The following is a 25540-nucleotide window of genomic DNA, read 5'->3' on the forward strand; positions in this document are numbered from 1 at the left end:
ATAAAAGACTATTTATCTCAAAGAGGCCTATGTCAAATATTAGGAAAACGCCAACGGCTGCTGTCTTATTTGTCAAAGAAAAATAGAATATGTTATAAAGAATTAATTAATCAGTTTCAAAAAGCAAAAATAGAATATTCGGGAATAAAAAACTTGCTAATTTGAAAATGCAGTTTATTTTGAATTATTTGATTTACTAGATCTTGAATTTGAATTTTAATGAACTAATTTTAGTTTTTAGCAATTCATGAAAGACTGAATTGAGGAAAAACCTATGAATATACCAGCTACAAGAAACGACCTCATGGTAGTAAATATGGGTCCCCACCACCTATCAATGCATGGTGTTCTTTAACTCATTCTTACTCTAGATGGTGAAGATGTTATTGACTGTGAACCAATATTGGGCTATTTAGACCGCGGGATGGAAAAAATTGTGAAAATCCAAACAATTATACAATATCTACCTTATGTAATGCGTTGGGATTATTTAGCTATATGTTCACAGAAGCAATAACCGTAAATGGTCTGGAGCAGTTGGGAAATATTCAAATGCCTAAAAAAGCCAGCTATATCAGAGTAATTATGTTGGAGTTGAGTCATATAGCTTCTCATCTACTATGGCTCGGCCCTTTCATGGTAGATATTGGTGCACAAACACCTTTCTTCTATATTTTCTGAGAAAGAGAATTAATATATGATCTATTCGAGGAGTAGCTGCTGATCTACCTCATGGCTGGATAGATAAATGTTTGGATTTTTGCGATTATATTTTAACAGGAATCGCTGAATATCAAAAATTAATTGCTCAAAATTTGATTTTTTTAGAATGAGTTGAAGGAGTAGGCATTATTGGTACAGAGGAAGTAATAAATTGGGCTTAGCAGGACCAATGCTGCGGGCTTCCGGAATACATTGGTGATACGAACCTAGGACGACCTGCTCCTAAACCCGTATTATATTAGCCCGGTTCTTTAATTAAGTTCAAGTTCTAATGGAATGGACCTCAACCCCTAACTAACCTATGGTTAGAAACCTTGGTATAATGTAGACGCCACAATAGGGGATGGAAAACCTATTGATAAGTCAAGCTAAAATAACCAATTCTCTAATGGTGTTTTAGGTGTTCTCAACGAACAAATAGATAATTAATCTCACAAGTATTTTCTCAATCAAATCAAAGTTTTCAAAGTTATATTATTAATGAAAAATAAGCCTTTAAATAGGCTTTGAAAGAAACAAACTAAACCCTAAAAACCCTAGGAAAAACCGGCCACACAATGAAGAAGTCTACCTTGGCCGAAACTTTCCTTTTCCTAATCTAATTTGGATTAATTAATTCCTTTATTTTGAATTAGGAATTAATTAATTTACAATGAAAATAATAAAATAATAACTTTCCCAATCTTATTTGTCCAGAAAATAAATAAATAGAAACTAAAAATAAATTAGAATAAATAAATTATTTTTTTTTTGCCTATTGGTAGTTTCCTAAAACAAAAAGTAGAATAAAATTAGGGAACTAAAACACTAGCTTTTTTGACTAAATTGACTTTGACCAATCTTTGACCAAAGTGAGCTCCAAATCAGCTTCAATATGCTTTGTAGGATGCCAAATAAGCTTATTGTGAAGTTCCTCACGTTGCCCTTGCTTGGAAGTATGAGAAAAGGCTAATACAGTAAAATACAGTAAAGCCAGCAAGGAATACAGCAAATCCGGCCTTTCCTTCTCCTTGTGCGCAAACCACCTCGTTGGTCGGCTTTGAAGTTGCTTTGGCTGGTTTCTATGACTCATCCTCCATATGAATTGAACCCATAAATATGGGGTTCCAAATCATACAACCCGGCCTCCTTATTATCACCAAAAACGTCACCCGACCCTGTTTTGGCTTCTATTGCTTGTATGAGTAAAACAGGCCTTTGTTCTTTAGATGTGGCCAACCCCTCTTGACTATGACTTATTCCTTGTATGAAGACAGCAAGATTGTCCTTGAACTTCTTGGCTTGGGCCCTAGTGATCGGTCCCACCTTCATTTGTAATGGGTCAACACCCCAGCGGGTTGTCGGTCGAGCAGTCTCGGGTGGATTCGCATCATTCCCCTCCTCTTAAAAAGGATTTGTCCTCAAATCGAAGTCATCACCTGCAGCAAAAGGAGACAAATCAGCAACATTTAAGGTAGCACTAACATTATACTCACCTGGTAGATCAAGTTTGTAGGCATTGTCGTTTATCCTCTCCAAAACTTGGAAAGGTCCATCACCCCTCGGCATGAGTTTTGATTTCCTTTGTTCGGGAAATCTTTCCTTTCGTAAGTGCAACCAAATCAATTCTCCTGGGTCAAACACTATTACAAAAAAAATCTAGAAATACATGCTCATCTTTGCAAAAATCACATTTTTCAATGTTAGCAAACAATCTTTCCTTTCTAAGAACTTGCAAAACTTGCCTAAGTTGATCCACATGGTCATCCAAATTTCGACTATATATTAGAATGTCATCAAAATAAACAACCACAAATTTACCAATAAATGGATGCATTACATGATTCATAAGCCTCATGAAAGTACTAGGTGCATTGGATAATCCAAAAGGCATAACTAACCATTCATAGAGCCCATATTTAGTTTTAAATGTGGTTTTCCATTCATCACCTTCTTTCATTCTAATTTGATGATAACCACTCCTAAGATCAATTTTAGTAAACATGCAAGCACCATGCAACTCATCAAGCATATCACCTAACCTAGGAATGGGATGTTTATATTTAATGGTGATGTTATTTCTAGCCCTACAATCATCCAACAAAACAGGTACAGCACATAGACCTAAACTCTCACGAATATAACCTTTGTCATGTAAATCACTTACCTGTTTTTGCAGCTCCTTTGTTTCCTTGGGATTGCTCCTATAATCTGGTCTATTTGGTATGGCAGCCCCTAGAACAAAGTCAATTTGATGTTCTATCCCTCGAATAGGTGGTAGTCCACTTGGAATCTCACTTGGGAAGACATCTCCAAATTCCTTCAAAAGAGAAATCATTGAACTTGGCAATTCAAGTTCTCCAAAGTTAGTTTGATCATTAAAATAATTTTCTTTGTAAAGCATGACCAGCAAAGGTTTCTTACACTCAATAACCTTATTAATATCCCCTAAACTCAAATAAAAATTATGGTTTTTCCTCTCTTTTCTTTCTTTTCTTTTTCTTTCCTCGGTTTGGCTCTCATTGGCGGAAATTTCCAGTTTTTTTGTGCTCTCGGGTTTGCTCTCTTTTCTCACCCCTCTCTCGGCTTTTTCTTGGTCTTTCCACTCAATATGAACCTTAGAAACCTTACCTTGGTCAGCAACCTCAATCTTACATTCTTGGAAGGATGGTGAAGCCGTTGGTGCCATACTTGCTTTTTCCTTTAGTTTTTCGGCTTCTCTCCTTTGTTGCATTTGTAATTGGTCTTTGTAAACCTCTTTAGGAGATAATGGTTCCAGCTTGACCTTCTTCCCTTTCAACCTGAAAATAATACTATTTTCTCGACCAAAATGAGTAGCATCTTTATCAAATTGCCATGGTCTACCTAATAGTATATGTCCAGCAATCATAGGCACAATATCACATAAAACTACATCCTCATATCTACCTATATTAAATTTTACTTTGGCTTGTTTGTTTACTTTCATCTCACCACTATCATTAAGCCATTATAATCTATAAGGTTCTGGATGTTTAATTGTTTTCTAGCCTAATTTATCAACTACAAGATTACTTATCACGTTAGTACAACTCCCACTATCTATAATCATGCTACAAATTTTACCTTGTATTTCGCAGCGAGTATGGAAGATGTTTTCTCTTTGTACATGCTCTTCATCTTTATAGACAGCAAGTACTCTCCTTGAAACCAAGCTCAACTCAGCATTAGATGTATCTACAGGTTCGGCTTCATCTTCATTGCAATCCTCCTCTCGCTCGGTTTCATCTCCACTTTCTTCACTTGCGGATTCCAGCTCACCATCACCCTTTAATACCATGATTCTTCTATTTGGGCATTGGCTGGATATGTGTCCTCTTCCTTGGCACTTAAAACAAATTATTTCTCTAGATTTTTTAGGTTTAGGATCAGATTTTATCTCACCTCTAAGTGCTTGGACAGATTCGGTCTTGACCTCCCTTCTTGGCCGGTTGGTAGATTCTTCTCCTAATTTCGGCCTCAACTTGTTTTCATAAGTGGAATTGTTTTTCCAGCCACTTGAACTTGTCCTTCCACTGCTAGAAACTCCTCCAAACCGTGTACTAACACCCCTCCTCTTGAATTGGTTCTCAAGCTTAATGGCTACATGCAACATCTCCTCCAATTCCAAGTATTGTTGTAATTCAAGTTGGTTGGCAATGTCACGGTTCAAGCCACCAAGAAATCTCGCCATTGTTGCTTCTCTATGCTCATTCATATTCAGCCTCATCATTAACATCTCCATCTCTTTGTAATAATCCTCCACGGACCTACTTCCTTGAGACAAAGATTGAAGCCTTTCATGTAGCAACCTTTGGTAATGAGATGGCACAAACCGCTTTCTCATGGCTTCTTTCATTTGACGCCATGTTGTAATCAAGTCATCACCAACCCTTCTTCGGGTGCTTTGCTCATTTATCCACCATTGGAGTGCATAATGGCCAAACTCCATTGCTGCCAACTTCACCTTCTTACTTTCCAAATAGTTGTGGCAGTCAAAAATCATCTCCATTTTTTCTTCCCACTCCAAATAAGCTTCGGGATCACTTTTACCCATAAAAGGTGGGATATTAACCTTGATATTTCCCAAATCTTCATCTATATCTTCCCTCCTATATCTCCCACGGCCAACTCTATCTTGGACAGCAAAGGTTTCGTCCATACCTTCCTCAAAATCACCGTCGAATGGCTCCTCATCAAATTCCTCTCTCGGCCTCTCGCGACCTCCTCGTCCTCGGCCTCGTCCTCCATGGAATTCTTGCCTATTTCTTTTATTCGGCCTTCCTTGTGAGGCTTCTAGTCTTCCCACTCTTTGATTTACATGCTCAAATTGAGCACTAACCCGCTGTATTGATTCCAAAATAGCTCTCATGTCCACTTGGTCTCCACTCCCGGTAGCTCGGTCATCGCCATGAAATGCTACGGACTCTTCCTCATTGATCCTCAAGGGTGGATCCCCTCTTCTTATTCTAGAATCTGCCATGTTAGTAAAATACTGCAAAAATAAAATAAATCCTCACAATATTCACTCCCTCACGTGTTTCACTCAAACAAGGTCTCGACACTCGTGTTTGCACACTAGTTTCGGCTTTTACCCTCTTTTAAGCTCACACACTCTTGCCTTTTTCCACTCAATGAATTATCTAAAAGTTCTAATTAAAACACCCACAAAATAGCAATTAGATCACTAGTATGTTTTAATTAAACTTATCAACAAAACAGTAGCAAAAAGTAGGCAATACCGAAAGAATCCAATAAATCCTAATTTTTCGGCTTTTTAGACAAGAAAACACAAAATAATGGTAAAACGTTGGAATTTTTGAAAACTGCACCAGATGGTAGTAGATTATGAGTTCAAGAATAAAATTCCAGGAAAAGAAATTCAAATACGATCAAGAATCAAAGAGAACAAAAATATAGAAAAGTGTTGGTTGTTGTTCTTGTAATTCAAGTTTTGTATCAATTCCTTTAACTAATTTTAATCCAAAAAATTTAATCACCCAAAATCCAAATGTCCAACAGCAAGAATAATTTCCCAGCAACTCAAATATTGAATAAATAATCAAAAACCAGCAGCTCCAACAAATTTCCAGCAGACAAATCAAACTCCAACAAACTGAAATTTTTTTTTTTTTTTATTTGACTTTACCTCTTTTTTTTTTTTTTTTTTCACTCACAGAACACAAACAACTTCAGTAGCAAGAATAATTACCAAAATTGCAATTCCAACTCCAAAACAAACACCAAACCCGTGACCTTCAAATAAACAAAATGTGCAGTTTTTTTTTTTTTTTTAAATGTTGCCGCAAACTTCTTTTTTTTTTTTTTTTGAATATATGAATGCAAATATTTAAGACTAAAACAGCAAAAAAAAAAATCAACAAAACCAAATTAACAAGAACAATGATAAAAGACAACCAACAAACTAGGAAACAAAAATACGATAAAACTAGGAAATCCTAATTCAACTAGGAATGAATTTTATTTTATTTTTTTTTAAGATGCTGAACGTGTATAGGATGGATGCAACCTTAACCTAATGCTAAAATTGCAGAGTAACACAAAAACAAATAAAGCAAATAAAGATAGATCAAACCTGAACAAAATTTTAGCTCTGATACCAAATGATACGAACCTAGGACGACCTGCTCCTAAACCCGTATTATATTAGCCCGTATCTTTAATTAAGTTCAAGTTCTAATGGAATGGACCTCAATCCCTAACCAACCTGTGGTTAGAAACCTTGGTATAATGTAGACACCACAATAGGGGATGGAAAACCTATTGATAAGTCAAGCTAAAACAACCAATTCTCTAATGGTGTTTTAGGTGTTCTCAAAGAACAAATAGATAATTAATCTCACAAGTATTTTCTTAATCAAATCAAAGTTTTCAAAGTTATATTATTAATGAAAAATAAGCCTTTAAATAGGCTTTGAAAGAAACAAAATAAACCCTAAAAACCCTAGGAAAAACCGGCCACACAATGAAGAAGTCTACCTTGGCCGAAACTTTCCTTTTCCTAATCTAATTTGGATTAATTAATTCCTTTATTTTGAATTAGGAATTAATTAATTTACAATGAAAATAATAAAATAATAACTTTCCTAATCTTATTTGTCCAGAAAATAAATAAATAGAAACTAAAAATAATGGTAGTTTCCTAAAACAAAAAGTAGAATAAAATTAGGGAACTAAAACACTAGCTTTTTTGACTAAATTGACTTTGACCAATCTTTGACCAAAGTGAGCTCCAAATCAGCTTCAATATGCTTTGTAGGATGCCAAATAAGCTTATTGTGAAGTTCCTCATGTTGCCCTTGCTTGGAAGTATGAGGAAAGGCTAATACAGTAAAATACAGTAAAGCCAGCAAGGAATACAGCAAATCCGGCCTTTCCTTCTCCTTGTGCGCAAACAACCTTGTTGGTCGGCTTTGAAGCTGCTTTGGCTGGTTTCTATGACTCATCCTCCATATGAATTGAACCCATAAAGATGGGGTTCCAAATCATACAACCGGGCCTCCTTATTATCACAAAAAACGTCACCCGACCCTGTTTTGGCTTCTATTGCTTGTATGAGTAAAAAAGGCCTTTGTTCTTTAGATGTGGCCAACCCCTCTTGACTATGACTTATTCCTTGTATGAAGACAGCAAGATTTCCCTTGAACGTCTTGGCTTGGGCCCTAGTGATCGGTCCCACCTTCATTTGTAATGGGTCAACACCCAGTGGGTTGTCGGTCGAGCAGTCTCGGGTGGATTCGCATCAATTGGGATCTTCATAAAGTTGATCATTATGAGTGTTACGACGAATTTGATTGGGAAGTCCAGTGGCAAAAAGTAGAAGATTCATTATCGTTATCTAATCTAAATTGGTGAAATGACAGAATCCATAAAAATTATTCAACAGGCTCTGGAAGGAATTCCGGGAGGGCCATATGAGAATTTAGAAATTTGATACTTTGATAGAGAAAAACAATCCCAAATGGAATGATTTTGAATATCGATTGATTAGTAAAAAATCTTCGCCTACATTTGAATTACCGAAACAATACCTCTATGTTAGAGTTGAAGCCCCAAAAGGAGAATTGATAATTTTTCTGATAGGGGATCGGGGTGGTTTTCCTTGGAGATGGAAAATTCGCCCGCCAGGTTTTATCAATTTGCACATTCTTCCTCAGTTTGTTAAAAGAATGATATTAGCTAATATTATGACGATACTAGGTAGCATAGATATCATTATGGGAGAAGTTGATAGTTGAAATGATAATTGATACGATAGAAGTACAAGATATCAATTATTTTTCTTGATTGGAGTTTTTCAAAGAGGTCTACAGAATTATATGAGCCTTTATTCCTATTGTTACTCTTGTATTGGGAATCACAATAAGCGTAGTGGTAATTGTATGGTTAGAAAGAGAAATATCCGTAGGACTGCAGCAACGTATTGGACATGAATACACTAGCCTTTTGGGAGTTCTTCAAGTTCTAGCAGATGGGACAAAACTTATTTTCAAAGAAAATCTTCTTCCGTCGGGAGGAGATACCCATTTATTTAGTATCGGACCATCCATAGCAGTCATATCAATTTTAGTAAGCTATTCACTAGTTCCTTTTGGCTATCACCTTGTTTTAGCGGATCTTAATATCAGTGTTTTTTTATGGATTGCCATTTCCAATATTGCTCCCATTGGACTTCTTATGTCAGGATACGGGTCAAATAATAAATATTCTTTTTTAGGAGGTCTACGAACTGCTCCTTAATCAATTAGTTATGAAATACCATTACCTTTATGTGTGTTATCAATATCTCTACGTGTAATTCGTTGAGACATAAATTTTTCTCTATTCCTTCCTCTCTATTCTTTTCTTTCTAGGAAAGGGGTAGAATGAATTGAGTAGATATCTTCATTTTTTTATTCATTATTCGGATTGATGAACTAAACTAGATAGTTGGATGAGTGAAAGGGAACAACTTCTATATAAATTCGTAGTAAAGATATTGAGTCTCATTTTCTATGTATAAGAGTTAGAGAGTTGAGTAGAAATAAACAGAAGTAGAAGCATCCATTTACCCCAAGATTGGTTGATTGGTGATCCTGACTTGAAGCGGGCTTAAAAGATCAACTGTATTGAGTTTTCACTATCGTTTGTATGTATTTTCATACATGTATTACCATAAAAGAAAAGGCGATTGAACAAAAAGGAGTGGATAGGTAGAAACACCAAGATACGCAAAGGATTAGTAATGTAGATCCTGTAAATTATCCAAAAGTAGACATTTCTACATAATATACAAAGAATACTAATTGGGGCTTTAAGGCAGTACTCCCCACGATTCCGATCCAGAGTATGCTCCTATCCGCTGATTAAATAAATTACTATTAGGAACAAGATAGTTCCTTTTTTGATTTTGTAAGCCCTTTTTTTTAAAAAACAGAAAGAAGAATATGAACAAAAAAAAAAAAAAGAAAGGTATACAAAAGAATAAACACAATATCTTTTTATTCTTTTTTTCTTTTATCAAGATTTATATCGATACAATTCGTGTCATAATGTGATATATAATTCTTTAACAATATTGATTTTTTTTACAATGAGTATTTTATTGAAGAATCAAGTTATTACTCAACAAAGAAAAATTTAAATGATTATGGAAATTTTTAAAAAAATGATGAGATCAATTCAGAAGTATTTTTTTATCATTAATTCAATTTCTTGATTCATTAAATTAATAATAAATTGAATTCTTTATTATTCATTATTAATATTAAGTACACTAATTATTATTTTTTAATTTATTAAAACATAACAGATAGAATTCAATTGGTCTAATTTTGGACCGTATGATAGATTTGAATCTTATCTATTGTATAACCATGCATTGCAAGATAAAAGGACTCGATCTTTAGATTTTTTTATGGCCCTTTAGGAGCCGTGTGAGGTGAAAATCTCATGTATAGTTTTGGAATAGCGATGGAAACAGTGATGGTACCGCCGACTATGATTATCCAATAGTTCAAGTACAGTTGATATAGTTGAGGTGCAATCAAAATATGGTTTTTGGGGATGGAATTTGTGGCGTCAACCTATAGGGTTTGTTGTTTTTCTAATTTCTTTCCTAGCAGAATGTGAGACATTGCCTTTTGATTTACCAGAAGCAAAAGAAGAATTAGTAGCAAGTTATCAAACCGACTATTCGGGGATAAAATTTGGTTTATTTTATGTTGCTTCCTATCTAAACCTATTAGTTTCATCGTTATTTGTAACAGTTCTTTACTTAGGCAATTGGAATATCTCTATTCCGTATATATTTGTTTCGGAGCATTTTGAAATAAATTAAAGATATGAGGTTTTTGGGGCGACAATTGGTATCTTTATTACATTAGCTAAAATTTATTTATTTTTTGTTTATTCATATCGCAACAAGATGGACTTTACCTAGGATAAGAATGGACCAACTATTGAATCTTGGATGGAAATTTATTTTACCTATTTCTCTCGGTAATCTATTATTAACAACTCATTTCCAACTCTTTTTACTATAAAGGAATATGATATTCTATATTCACAACTTGGCTTAAACAAAAGAAATAAACAAACATCAAATTATTCATATATATTCATGATATGTTCCCTACGGTAACTGGGTTAATGAATTATAGTTAACAAACAGTACGAGCTGCAAGGTACATTGGTCAAAGTTTCATGATTACCTTATCCCATGCAAATCGTTTACCTATAACTATTCAATATCCTTATGAAAAATTAATCACTGAGAAGTGTTTCCATGGTCGAATCCATTTTGAGTTTGATAAATGTATTGCTTGTGAAGTATATATTTATGTGTGTCCTATAGATCTACCCATCATTGATTGGAAATTGGAAACTGATATTCGCAAGAAACCATTGCTTAATTACAGTATTGATTTCGGAATCTGTATACTTTGTGGTAATTACGTTGAGTATTGTCCAGCAAATTGTTTATCAATGACTAAAGAATATGAACTTTCTACTTGTGATCGTCATGAATTAAATTATAATCAAATTGCTTTAGGTCGTTTACCAATATCAGTAATTGACGATTATACAATTCGAACAATTTTGAATTAGCCTCAAACAAAAAATAAGTAACTCCCTTGATTCAAGAAAATTTTCAAATTACTAAGTGCTAAGGTTCCTTCCGTTTTGGTAATAATCACGTCTTAATTTGGATTGAAAATCGAGTAATTAATGTCTATATAATTATTTTGAAATATAGTTTCGGATTTGAACTACTCTTTCTTTAAGATAAAGAATGAAATTAGTCCAATATCTGTACCCACATTAATTCACATTGTTGAGGATTTCATTCAATTAGGATGTCCCAATTGGGTTATATAATGTTGGCTTTAGGTATGAGGTCTTATTGAGCGGCTTTATTTCATTTGGTTACTCATGCTTATTCGAAAGCATTGTTGTTTTTAGTATACGGATCAATTATTCATTCCATGGAAAAAATTGTTGGATATTCTCCAGATAAAAGCTAGAATATGGTTGTTATGGGTGGTTTACGAAAACATGTACCAATTACAAAAACTGCATTTTTATTAGGTACACTTTCTCTATGTGATATTCCACCCCTTGCGTGTTTTTGGTCCAAAGATGAAATTCTTAATGATAGTTGGTTATATTCACCGATTTTTTCAATAATCTCTTGTTCCACAGCTGGCTTAACTGCATCCAAACTTACAGTGGAAAAAAAAAAATAGCTCGTTCTATTCAATATCTCTATGGGGTAAAGAAGGGCAAAAAATTATTAAAAAAATGTTACTTTATTAACTTTATTAACAATGAATAATAATGAAAGGGCTCCTTTTTTTTTTTTTTTTTTTCTAAAAAGACATATCGATTTGATAGTAATCTAAGAAGCATGATGCACCCATTTATTACTATTAGTCATTTTGGAACCAAAAATGCTTTCTCATATCCACAGGAATCAGAGAATACTATGCTATTTCCTATGCTTGTATTAGTACTATTTCCTTTGTTCATTGGATTCATAGGAATTCCTTTCTTCAATCAATTCAATCAAGAATCGATGGATTTGGATATATTATCAAAATTGTTAAATCTAACGATAAACCTTTTACATCCAAATCCAAATACTTCTATGGATTTGTATGAATTTATTTCAAACGCAACTTTTTCATTTAGTATGGATCTTTTTGGAATCCTTATAACGTCTTTTTTATATAAGCCAGTTTATTCCTCTTTACAAAATTTGAATTTCTTTAATTCATTTGTTAAAAGTATTCCTAAAAAAGGAAATTGTTTTTAGGAAAAACTATTAAATCGGAGATATAATTGGTCATATAATCGTGGTTACACAGATGTTTTTTATGCAATATGCTTAACTAAAGGTATAAGAGGATTGGCTCAACTAACTCATTTTTTTTATAAATGAATAATTGATGGAATACGAATGGTATCAGTATTGCGAGTTTTTTCGTAGGGGACGGTATGAAATATGTGGGGGGAGGTCAAATTGATGGAATTTGGTGTAGGTTTATCTTCTTGTGCCCTAGAGCACAATCCTTCAAGGTGTTAGTCAAGAATGATTGTTGTTGGTTCTTGGTTCTTGATTTTGTTTTTTTTCGGTTTGTTAAGGTTTTGTTTCTGGTTTTAATGGAGGTTTAGGGTTCTTGAGAAGGTTGTTAGCTTTTGGGAAGAAGAAGAAACCAAAATGTAGTAGTTCAGAGAGAGAGCCAAAATTGTTTTTCAAAATTTTTGAATATTTTTCTCAACGTTTTCATTACAATTTTCATACTTTTAAATACATAAAAAAGACAATAATACATGCTGCCATATTGAGCAATAAATACAAGAGCATTAAAAGTAACCAACGAAGCCAAACTACCTCAACTAACTCTAATCAATGTGCTGGGCATGCAAGAAACCTTCTTTAATGGGCAGTTCAGCTTGTTTGAGGTATTTGAATTTGAAAACCAGCTCCATTTGACTTGAAAATTGGAGGGAAGCCTTTTTGAATATTAAACTGTGTTCTAGCCAAAAATCAGATAAAACAAAGTCCATTTACCCATTAAAAAATAATCAAACCCGAGGCAGTTTTGGCCCAGTTTTCTGGGCAACAAAACTGCATAAGGGTCAGATTGTTTAGGGCTTAACTCAGCCTTCCCAGCTCCAAATTGGGCCATTCTTTTTGCTGCTGCTTCCTCTGCATTTCTAGTTTATTATATCCAAAATTCATATCCAAATCCCAAGCCTTATTCAAATGGAAGCCAAGGAAGTGGACTTATGTTGCTGGAAATACAATTCCAGGAACTAGACAAAAAGGCCCTAAGCTTTAGTTAATGAGCTTAGGGCATTACAAAAAAAGATATTGTTGTTAATGAGCTTAGGCCATTACAAAAAAAGATATTGTTCTTAAAAATTATAAGATAAAATAAAATGCATAAACATAAATAATGTTTGGTCTTTGATGTTGCAAAACAAAGAGTGCAAGTGTAACCGAACTACCTTGCACATTGTGGCAAGATCACCGCATTTCAACATGAATTTCTTCCCATCTCTTAGTCTATATATCTTATGTATTGATCTTTTTATTGATTTACTTTTTATTTTCTTTTAATTTATAAAAAAAAAATAAAAAAAAACCCAACTCAACTTAAGTTAACTCAAGTTAACTTAATCAATTATTTAATTTATAGATTAAAACTAAACTTATAGTCAAAAAGAATATTAACAAGAGGTTTTTCAACCCAGAGTAGATTTTTTTTCTATAAATATTTCTAACTTTGAATTTTCTTGATTTTCATTCCCATCCATATAATAAATTTCATAAATGGGTCAATTTTTACAGCATGTCTCTTCAAAATGGAATTCATCCTTTGTTTTTTCCTTTCCATTCACTCATATCTCTTATGTTTCATCAATTTTTTCCAGATCCTCCTTTTCTTCCAAAAAAAAGGAAGGAGAAGGATCTTCTTTGGTGGATCTCTCTTGTTCCTATTTAGCCCCCCTCGTTTTTGAAGTTGTTCCTATTTCTACATCTGTTTCTTCCTCATTTTTCCCCCCCTTCTTCCATTTTTTAGGTTTCTTTCAGTTTCTTAGTAACAATAGGTATTCTGCCTAAATAGTAGACATATGTAATAAATAAAAGAATACTAAAGATTCGAACCGTAGAATTTCTCAATTATGACACAAGGTACTTATTAGATCTAATAAGTACATTAGATCTAATAGAATTGTTTTGTTGTATCCAGAATAATACCAATCCAACCCATTTCATGAATAAAATGTGACCAATTAACCAACCAACAAAACTACTTGTTACAAATAACATCTTGTTGTTTCATTGAAACATATAAATGTTGACTAATTTGACTGACATTGGACTTGGTAAAATGAAATGGTTGAATAATTGAAAAATGAGATTATTCAGGAATACACATTGAATGCTAAGATTACGCATTGAATTTCTATTAGTAGATCCATAATCAAAAACGTGTTTGTGATTGTTCCATAAGAAATGAAACAAAAGATACGGTAGAGCTAGGATAGTTATTGTATGAGGTCTACCAAATGCTAGATGCAGAGGCACATAATAGATCGATATGAACATCATGAGCTATCTTGTAATAAAATCGATTGTTGCTGATACTTTCTTCTTGGTTCCTTCTTCCCTTTTTCCATAACACGAGCTCGAGAAGGAAGAGATAAGAAGGCCCTATGGTGAATGTGGTTAGAAATCCATAATAGAGTCCGACCAGAATGAATTGATTATCTTCATGCATAAGGATACTAGATTACCTAGTATAAAAGATTTAAAAATCATCACAAACCTCCCTTTTTTATTTTCTATTGCAATTTCTGGATTATTATATAATGATTTTTAAACATTCCATCTATATATAAAAATAGAAAGAGATAGACTAGAAATGACATCTCTTATCTCAATGACACCAAAGGGATATTAAATGAATGGAATTGGGATATGGATGGAATATAATGAAATAGAGCCACTTTTGGGTTCCCTATGAAATAAGGCATGGAACGGAGCCACTATGAAGAAGTTCTAGGAGTTACAAAGGAAACTTTGAGCTCATATTGGTTATGGGTTGAGAACGGGAATTAAACTTTATGAGATCTAACTGACTGGTCATAGGTTCAAATCCTACTTGGGGAGATTTGATTCATTTCGGATTCAAGAATTCGGAACGAAAGGGCTCCCTTTGACCGTTAAGAGTAGGTAACTCATTCCTTGTGTCTTTGTTTCTATTGCATTCTATCTCATCGTATCACTTTATGTTCTGTGATATTTGAGAATCGCCGTCAATACCTCGGCGTAGGCCTGGGATAATCCTTTGTTCCATAATCTAGGGCTATTTACAACTATCCAATTAAGAATTCTCATATGTACTAGGAAATGCATCAAAGATGTAGTCATTGATTTGCCCGGTAGGCCATAATTACCGCGAGCAAACATATTAATGACGAGAAATGCATTTTTTCTATGCTACTAATACTTGTACTTTCTCTGCTATTCTGTCCAATACTGCCTGAGGAAGAATTACAGGGCATAAAACAAAAAAAAAATGTCGATTTGGGCTTCGAGCCGGGCATACTATATTTAATTGATCCATCATTAATGATAAATAAAAAGAAAGAAAAAAGAAAGAGTAAGGCTGTTCCATTTTGACAAAAGATCCATGCCCAAATTCCATAGCTTCGGGTCCGCAATCCTGGTCATGATTTTCCTACCCCCAAAGGGAAAGGTCCTTCCCTTTTTGGCCAGTTCTGGGCAAGGAGGGATTCGAACACTCGACACCATGGTTCATAGCCACGTGCTCTAATTCTCTAAGCTACGAGCCCCACCCTGTCTCCACTGAATCTGCTCTCGGGAGTACCCTAAAAAAAAAGGAACCTTTCCTCTCTCTAGTCATTTCTGTTGAAATGTGGTGATCTTGCCATAATGTGCAAGGTAGTTCGGTTACACTTGCACTCATTGTTTTGCAACATCAAAGACCAAACATTATTTATGTTTATGCATTTTATTTTATCTTGTAATGTTTAAGAACAATATCCTTTTTGTAATGCCCTAAGCTCATTATCTAGCTTAAGGCCTTTTTTGTCTAGTTGCTGGAATTGTATTTCCAGCAACATAAGTCCACTTCCTTGGATACCGTTTGAAGTAGGTTTGGGATTTGGACCTGAATTTTGGATATGATAAACTAGATATGCAGAGGAAGAAGCACCAAAAATAATGGCCCAATTTGGAGCTGGGAAGGCTGAGTTAAGCCCAAAACAATCTGACCCTTGTGCAGTGTTGTTGCCCAGAAAACTGGGCAAAACTACCTCGGGTTTGATTACTTTTGAATGGGTAAATGGACTTTGTTTTATCTGGTTTTTGGGTAGAACATAGTTTAATATTCAAAAAGGCTTCCCTCCAATTTTCAAGTCAAATGGAGCTTTTTTTCAAATTCAAATGCCTTAGACAAGCTGAACTGCCCATTAAAGAAGGTTTCTTGCATGCCCAGCACATTGATTAGAGTTAGTTGAGGTAGTTTGGCTTGGTTGGTTACTTTTAATGCTTTTGTATTTATTGCTCAATATGGAAGCATGCCTTATTGTATTTTTGATGTATTTAAAAATATGAAAATTGTAATGAAAAACGTTGAGAAAGAAAATATTCAAAAAACAGATTTTGAAAAACAACATTTTTGGCTCTCTTTCTCTCAACTACTACATTTTTGGTTTCTTCTTCTTCCCAAAAGCTAAAAACCTTCTCAAGAACCCTAAACCTCCATTAAAACCAGAAGCAAAACCTAAACAAACCCAAAAAAAAAAAACAAAATCAAGAACCAAGAACCAAGAACCAACAACAATCATTCTTGACTAACACCTTGAATGATTGTGCTCTAGGGTACAACAACATAAACCTACACCAAATTCCATCGTGGTATCAGAGCATAGTGTAATTTCTTAGGACCTTGTGAGCTTTCAACCTAGACCATTTTATTTGTGAGAGCATCCCCCACCTAAAGCCTTCCAACCAAAACCAAAACCTCCCAAAAAGACTAGTTGAAACTCACCAAAACACCACCACCTGAGAGCTTGTTCTTGTGTCCATTTTTCAAAACTTTTCAAAAACCATTTTTTCAAATGGCCTCACAATCCTTTGCAACCCCAACACCACCTAAGTTTGAAGGACAAAACTATTCCATTTGGAGTATAAAAATGAAAGCCTACCTTCAAGCCTTTGGTTTAAGGGAAGTCATAGAAGAAGGTTATGTAGTGGAGAAGTTGAGAGCTAATGCAACCCAAGCATAAAGAAATGCACATGAGGCCGAAGTTGCCAAGGGGTTCAAGGCCCTCACTGCCTTGCACTCCTCCATGAGTGATTCCATTTTTACAAGGCTAATGTCATGCACAAGTGCTAGAGAGGTTTGGATAAAGCTTCAAGAGGAGTTCCATGGAAATACTAGAACTCGGCAAATGCAAGTTTTAAACCTAAGAAGAGAGTTTGAGACCTTAAAGATGAAGGAGAATGAGCTTGTCAAGGATTTCATGGAAAGGATGCTCAAAGTGGTAAATCAAATTCGGGTCCTTGGTGAGCAATTGACCGACCAAAGGGTAGTAGAGAAAGTATTGGTGAGCTTACCCGAAAGGTTTGAAGCTAAGATTTCCTCCCTTGAAGAATCTAGAAATCTTAGTGAAATAACCTTGAGTGAGCTCATCAATGCTCTTCAAGCAACCGAACAAAGGAGACCCATTAGAAAGGAGGAGACCATAGAGAGTGCATTCTATGGTGGCCACGGTAACAAAAAGAAGATTAAAGGAAGGAAGAACAACAACACCAACCAAACCGGTTTTACAACGAACAACAACAAAAATGGATGGAATCAACAACAACAACAATAAAGCCATCAAAACCGAGGAGGGCATCCACCTTGCCCTCATTGCAAGAAGCTTGAACATCCACCATCCAAGTGTTTTTGGAGGCCGGATGCATCTTGTGAAAGATGTGGAGGAAAAGGCCACATTGCCAAAGTATGCAAGCAAAGGAGACAACAAGCCAATGTGGTTAATGAAGAAGCCGAGAACCTATTTGTGGCCACATGCCTTAAAGCCACAAGTAGTGGTCTCGGTTGGCTTGTGGATAGTGGTTGCTCTCACCACATGAGTTTCCAAAAGGATGCCTTTGTGGAGCTTGACCGAAACTACAAAACCAAAGTGCAGATTGGTGATGGCTGGTTCATGAAAGTAGAAGGCAAAGGAGATGTGTGCTTGAACACCAAGGAAGGTACCAAAATTATAAAAAATGTGCTATATGTTCCTAGTTTGTGTGAAAACTTGCTTAGTTTAGCACAATTGGTAGAAAGAGGGTTTGCTTTAAATTTTGCAAAAGATGGATGTATCATATATGATGCTTGTGGTAATGAGCTGTTTAAGGTACCATTGAAGAAAAAAAGCTATAGATTGGACCTAGTTAAGAATGAACAAGCCTTAAAAACCAAAATGGAGTCCATGTCTCAACTTTGGCATAAAAGGCTTGGGCATTCTAGCTATGGTGCCATGAAAAACACCAATGCCATTGTGTAGGACATGCCAAAGATTGATGAAGATGCTGTTTGGGATTGGACAAAGGAGGAGCTTCTTGTCCATGAAGATAATGCTCGGTTGGATGATGGAGAAGAAGAAACCAATGACAATGACAATGAAGAAAATAAAGATGATGAGGAGGATGCACTTGAGACCATTGGAGTCGAATTGGAGATTGGAGATAGTGTTAGAGGAGAAAGGTCATTGTCCGAAATATATGAGAGGTGCAATGTTGCCTTGAGTGATCCTACCAATGCTCAAGAAGCTATGCAAAAGAAAGAGTGGATGGAGGCCATGCAAACCGAAATGGATATGATAGAAAAGAATGAAACTTGGTCTTTGGTTTCTAAACCTAAAAACAAGAAACCAATTGGTGTAAAGTGGATCTTTGGGACCAAGTTCAACCCGGATGGAACAATATGCAAGCACAAGGCAAGGCTTGTGGCAAAAGACTATGCCCAACAAGCGGGTGTAGATTATGGAGAGACGTTTGCACCGGTTGCAAGAATGGAGACCATAAGGCTCATCCTATCGATCTCGGCCTCAATGTCATGGAAGGTGTACCACCTTGATGTAAAGTCGGCTTTCTTGAATGGTGTGCTTCAAGAGGAGGTTTATGTCAAGCAACCCGAGGGCTTCATTGTTCAAGGACATGAGGACAAAGTCTACCATCTACACAAGGCACTTTACGGGTTAAAGCAAGCACCTAGGGCTTGGTATGGCAACATTGATGGTTACTTGACCTACCAAGGCTTTAGGAGGAGTCCAAATGAGCCAACACTACACATAAGGAATGAAGAAGGCATGATTGTTATCTCACTCTATGTGGATGATTTGTTGGTCACGGGTGAAAATGAAAAGAATGTGGAAGTTTTGAAAAATGAACTTGAAAAGGAGTTTGACATGTCAAGCCTTGGTGAAATGAACTACTTCCTTGGAGTGGAAGTGATGCAATGCTCTAGGGGTATTTTCATATATCAAGAGAAATACATCAAAGATCTTTTGAAAAAGTTCAACATTGATGAATGCAAGCCAATGTCAACACCAATGAGCCAAGGAGACAAATACAAGAAGGAGGATGGCACACCAAAGGTAAACCCGACTGATACGAACCTAGGACGACCTGCTCCTAAACTCATATTATATTAGCTCGGATCTTAATTAAGTTCAAGTTCTAATGGAATGGACCTCAACCCCTAACCAACCTGTGGTTAGAAACGTTGGTATAATGTAGACGCCACAATAGGGAATGGAAAACCTATTGATAAGTCAAGCTAAAACAACCAATTCTCCAATGGTGTTTTAGGTGTTCTCAAAGAACAAAGAGATAATTAATCTCACAAGTATTTTCTCAATCAAATCAAAGTTTTATTCATATTGATAACTAGACATTTAAATAGGCTACAAAGCCACGAAATAAAACCCTAGAACATAAAGAAAACCAGCCACCACACATAAAAAAACCTAGTTGGCTGAAACTATACTTCCTTTCCTAATCTAAGTTTGATTAATTAATTCCTTTATATTAAATTAGGAATTAATTAATTTACAATGGAAAGAATAAAATAAAAACCTTCCTAAAGTTATTTTTCCAGAAAATAAATAAATAAAAGCCAAAAAGTAATGGTAGTTTCCTAAAACAAAAAGTAAAAGCAAATTAGGAAACTAAAAATGCTAGCCTTTTTGATCAAGTTGACTTTGATCAATCTTTGACCTCTTTGAGCTTCAAATCAGCTTCTAGATTCTTTTTAGGATGCCAAATAAGCTGAATATGAAGTCCCACACGTTGCCGATGCTTGGAAAAATAAGAAAAGGCTAATAAAGTAAAATACAGTAAAGCCAGCAAGCAATACAGCAAATTCGGCCAAATTGTTGATGCTGTCCGTACAAGCCCTTTTTGATTGCATTTGAGGCTGCTTTAACTTGATTCCATAACCTATTAGGCATATGTATTGAACCCATAAAGCATTGGAACCATTTCATGCTTCCCGGACTCCAAAAATGTACCAAAATTGTCACCCGGGTCCGTATCGGCTTCCACCACTTGGATGCTTAGAATAGGCTTTGTATCTTCAAGTATGGACAAGCTCTATTGATATTGATTACCCCCTGTATAAATACTCCCAGGTTGTCCTTAAATCTCTTAATTTGAGCTCTTGTGATTGGCCTAGTCTTCATCCGTGTCAAGTCAGCACCCCAGCGAGTTATCGGTGGAGCGGGCTCGGGTGGAATCACATCATTCCCCTCCTCTTAAAAAGGATTTGTCCTCAAATCAAGATCATCACCTGCAGAAAAAGGAGTTAAATCAGCAACATTAAATGCAGCACCCATGTTATACTCACCCGGTAAATCAAGCTTGTAGGCATTCTTGCTATTCGGCTCCAAAACTTGAAAAAGTCCATCCATAGGCGGCATGAGCTTTAACTTTCTTTGTTTAGGAAACCTTTCCTTTCGTAAGTGCAACCAAACCAATTCTCCTGGGTCAAATACTATTACAACAAAATCTAGAAATACATGCTCATTATCGTAAAAATTACACTTTTTAAAGTTAGCAAACAACATTTCCTAAATTTTCAAATTACCACTAAGTAAAGCTCTCAACAATGCAGATAAAGTTCTATGCAATAAAGACATCTTTAAATTAGTATCTTTAAAATTCATGGTCAGCAATGATTTCTTATTCATAATTACTTTATTAACATCACCAAAGCTAAGATAAAAAGTGGTAATTTGAAACCACTTTTCCTTTTCCTTTCTCACTCACGGCCATCTCACCTTCCTCACTCTCGCCTTTTGCACCAAATTTCTCACTCTTGGTTTTATTAAAATTTTTCCACACAACCTGAGTATTAGAAGACTTACCTTAGACAGCAAGCGCACCTTTCCCTCTTGATTGGATGGTAGTCCACTTGGAATTTCATTTGGGAAGACATCTTCACATTCCTTCAAAAGAGAAATCATTGAACTTGGCAATTCAAGTTCTTCAAAGTTAGTTTATCATTAAAATAATTTTCTTCATAAATCATGACCAGCAAAGGTTTCTTACACTGAATAACCTTATTAATATCCCCTAAACTCAAATAAAAGTTGCTACTTGACCTTTCTTTTCTTTCTTTTTCTTTTTCCCCTTTGCATTGGCACAAACTTTCGGATTTCCCTTCCTTCTCCAAGCTCTCGGGTTTGCCACTTTCTTTCCCCTCTCTTTCGGTTTTTCCTTGATCTTTCCACTCAATATGAGTCTTAGAAACCTTACCATGATCAGCAACCTCATTCTTACCTTCTTGAAAAAATGGTGAAGTCGTTGGTGCCATACTTGCTTTTTCCTTGAGCTTTTCGGCTTCTCTCCTTTGTTGCATTTGTAATTGGTCTTTGTAAACCTCTTTAGGAGATAATGGTTCCAGCTTGACCTTCTTCCCTTTAAACCTGAAAACAATACTATTTTCTCGACCAAAATGAGTAGCATCTTTATCAAATTGCCATGGCCTACCTAATAGTATATGTCCAGCAATCATGGGTACAATATCACATAAAACTACATCCTCATATCTTCCTATATTAAATTTTACTTTGGCTTGTTTATTCACTTTTATTTCACCACTATCATTAAGCCATTGTAATCTATAAGGTTCTGGATGTTTTATTGTTTTTAAGCCCAATTTATCAACTACAAGGTTACTTATTACATTAGTACAACTTCTACTATCAATAATCATACTACAAATCTTACCTTCAATTTCACATCGGGTGTGGAAGATGTTCTCTCTTTGAATTTCATCCTCATCTTTGTATGCAGCAAGTACTCTCCTAGAAAGCAAGTTTAATTCAGCATTGGATGCTTGCAAGGTTTCGGGTTCATCCTCCAAGTCCTCCTCCTCTTGCTTGGCTTCATCCTCACTTTCTTCACTTTTTCATTCTAGCTCGTCCTTGCCCTTTAACACCATGATTCTTCTATTCGGGCATTGGCTAGTGATGTGTCCTCCTCCTTCGCACTTAAAGCACACAACATCATGAGTTTTAGAAGGTTTAGGATCTAATTTTACCTCGTTCTTTGGTGCTTGGACAGATTCGGTTCTAGTCTCCTTCTTTGGCCAATTTGAACTTTCTTCTTTGACTTTCGGCTTTGGCTTGCATTCATAGATGGGATTGTTCCTCCAGCCACTAGAATTGGACCTTCCACTGTTGGAAACACCTCCAAACCATGATCTTACACCCCTCCTCTTGAATTGATGCTCTAATTTAATAGCCACATGCAACATCTCCTCCAATTTCACATATTGTTGCAATTCTAGTTGATTAGCTATTTCACGATTCAAACCACCAAGAAACCTTGCCATGGTTGCTTCCCTATCTTCATTCAAGTTCAATCTCATCATAAGCATCTCCATCTCCTTGTAATAATCCTCCATGGATCCATGTCCTTGAGATAAAGATTGAAGTCTTTGATGCAGCAATCTATGATAGTGTGATGGTACGAATCGCTTCCGCATGGCTCCTTTCATTTGTCGCCATGCAGTAATCAAGTCATCACCAACTCTCCTTCGGGTATTTTGCTCATTGGTCCACCATTGGAGTGTATAATGGCCAAACTCCATTGCTGCCAATTTCACCTTCTTAGCCTCCGAATAATTATGGCGGTCAAATATCATCTCCATCTTTTCTTCCCACTCCAAATATGCTTCGGGGTCACTTTTTCCCATGAATGGTGGGATGTTGATCTTGATATTGCTAAGATTGTCATCTGTTTCTTCCCTCCTATATCTTCCACAGCCAGCTCTATCTTGGACAGCAAAAGTTTCGTCCATACCTTCCTCAAAGTCTCCACTGAATGGCTCCTCATCAAATTCCCCTCTCGGTCTCTCTGGACCTCCTCGTCCTCCATGGAATTCTTGCCTATTTCTTGTGTTCGGAATTCGTTGGGAAACTTCTAGCCTTCCCATCCTTTGATTCACATGCTCAACTTGAGCACTAACCCGCTGTATTGACTCCAAAACAGCTCTCATGTCCACTTGGTCTCCACTCCCGGTAGCTTGGGCATCGCCATGGAATTTTACGGACTTTTCCTCATTGATCCTCAATGGTGGATCTCCTCTTCTTATTCTAGAATCTGCCATGTTAGTAAAATAGTACAAAAATAAAATAAATCCTCACAATATTCACTCCCTCACGTGTTTCACTCAAACAAGGTCTCAACACTCGTGTTTGCACACTAGTTTCGGCTTTTACCCTCTTTTAAGCTCACCACACTCTTGCCTTTTTCCACTCAATGAATTATCTCAAAATTCTAATTAAAACACCCACAAAACAGCAATTAGATCACTAGTATGTTTTAATTAAACTTATCAACAAGACAGTAGCAAAAAGTAGGCAATACAGAAAGAATCCAACAAATCGTAATTTTTCGGCTTTCTAGACAAGAAAACACAAAATAATGGGAAAACGTTGGAATTTTTGAAAACTACACCAGATGGTAGTAGATTATGAGTTCAAGAATAAAATTCCAGGAAAAGAAATTCAAATACGAACAAGAATCAAAGAGAACAAAATTATAGAAAAGTGTTGGTTGTTGTTCTTGTAATTCAAGTTTTGTATCAATTCCTTTATCAAATTTTAATCCAAAATAATTTAAGCACCCAAAATCCAAATATCCAGCAGCAAAATTAGTTCTCCAGCAACTCAAATATTGAATAAATAATAAAAAACAAGCAGCTCCCACAAATTTTCAGGAAACAAATCAAACTCCAACAAACCGAAATATATATATTTTTTTTCTTCTTTTTTTATTTTATTTTATTCGGCTTTACCTTCCTTTTTTTTTTTTTTTTTTTTTACTCACAGAACATAAACAACTACAGTAGCAAGAATAATTACCAAAATTGCAATTCCAACTCCAAAACAAACACCAAACCCGTGACCTCCAAATAAACAAAATGTGCAGTTTTTTTTTTTTTTTTTTAAATGTTGCCGCAAACTTTTTTTTTTCTTGTTTTCTTTTTTTTTTTTTTAATATATGAATGCAAATATTTAAGACTAAAACAGCAAAGAAAAATCAACAAAAACCAAATTAACAAGAACAATGATAAAAGACAACCAACAAACTAGGAAACAAAAATACGATAAAACTAGGAAATCCTAATTCAACTAGGCATGAAATTTTTATTTTTTTTATAAGATGCAGAACGTGTATGGGATGGATGCAACCTTAACCTAATGCTAAAATTGCAGAATAACACAAAAACAAATAAAGCAAATAAAGATAGATCAAGCCTGAACAAAATTTAGCTCTGATACCAAATGATACGAACCTAGGACGACCTGCTCCTAAACTCGTATTATATTAGCTCGGATCTTAATCAAGTTCAAGTTCTAATGGAATGGACCTCAACTCCTAACCAACCTATGGTTAGAAACCTTGGTATAATGTAGACGCCACAATAGGGGATGGAAAACCTATTGATAAGTCAAGCTAAAACAACCAATTCTCCAATGGTGTTTTAGGTGTTCTCAAAGAACAAAGAGATAATTAATCTCACAAGTATTTTCTCAATCAAATCAAAGTTTTATTCATATTGATAACCAGACATTTAAATAGGCTACAAAGCCACGAAATAAAACCCTAGAACATAAAGAAAACCAGCCACCACACATAAAGAAACCTAGTTGCCTGAAACTATACTTCCTTTCCTAATCTAAGTTTGATTAATTAATTCCTTTATATTAAATTAGGAATTAAGTAATTTACAATGGAAAGAACAAAATAAAAACCTTCCTAAAGTTATTTTTCCAGAAAATAAATAAATAAAAGCCAAAAAGTAATGGTAGTTTCCTAAAACAAAAAGTAAAAGCAAATTAGGAAACTAAAAATGCTAGCCTTTTTGATCAAGTTGACTTTGAGCAATCTTTGACCTCTTTGAGCTTCAAATCAGCTTCTAGATTCTTTTTTAGGATGCCAAATAAGCTGAATATGAAGTCCCACAAGTTGCCCATGCTTGGAAAAATAAGAAAAGGCTAATACAGTAAAATACAGTAAAGCCAGCAAGCAATACAGCAAATTCGGCCAAATTGTTGATGCTGTCCGTACAAGCCCTTTTTTGATTGCTTTTGAGGCTGCTTTAACTTGATTCCATGACCTATTAGGCATATGTATTGAACCCATAAAGCATTGGAACCATTTCATGCTTCTCGGACTCCAAAAATGTACCAAAATCGTCACCCGCGTCCG

General features: G+C 35.3%; 1 pseudogene; it reads left to right on the top strand.

Moving 5' to 3' along the window:
- Nucleotides 1-274: 274 nt before the first annotated feature.
- LOC132804126 (NAD(P)H-quinone oxidoreductase subunit 1, chloroplastic-like) lies at nucleotides 275-8547 on the top strand (annotated as a pseudogene).
- The last annotated feature ends 16993 nt before the right edge of the window (nucleotides 8548-25540 follow it).

This window comes from Ziziphus jujuba, chromosome 6 (assembly GCF_031755915.1).
Source record: "Ziziphus jujuba cultivar Dongzao chromosome 6, ASM3175591v1".
NCBI classification, from domain to species: Eukaryota; Viridiplantae; Streptophyta; class Magnoliopsida; order Rosales; family Rhamnaceae; genus Ziziphus; species Ziziphus jujuba.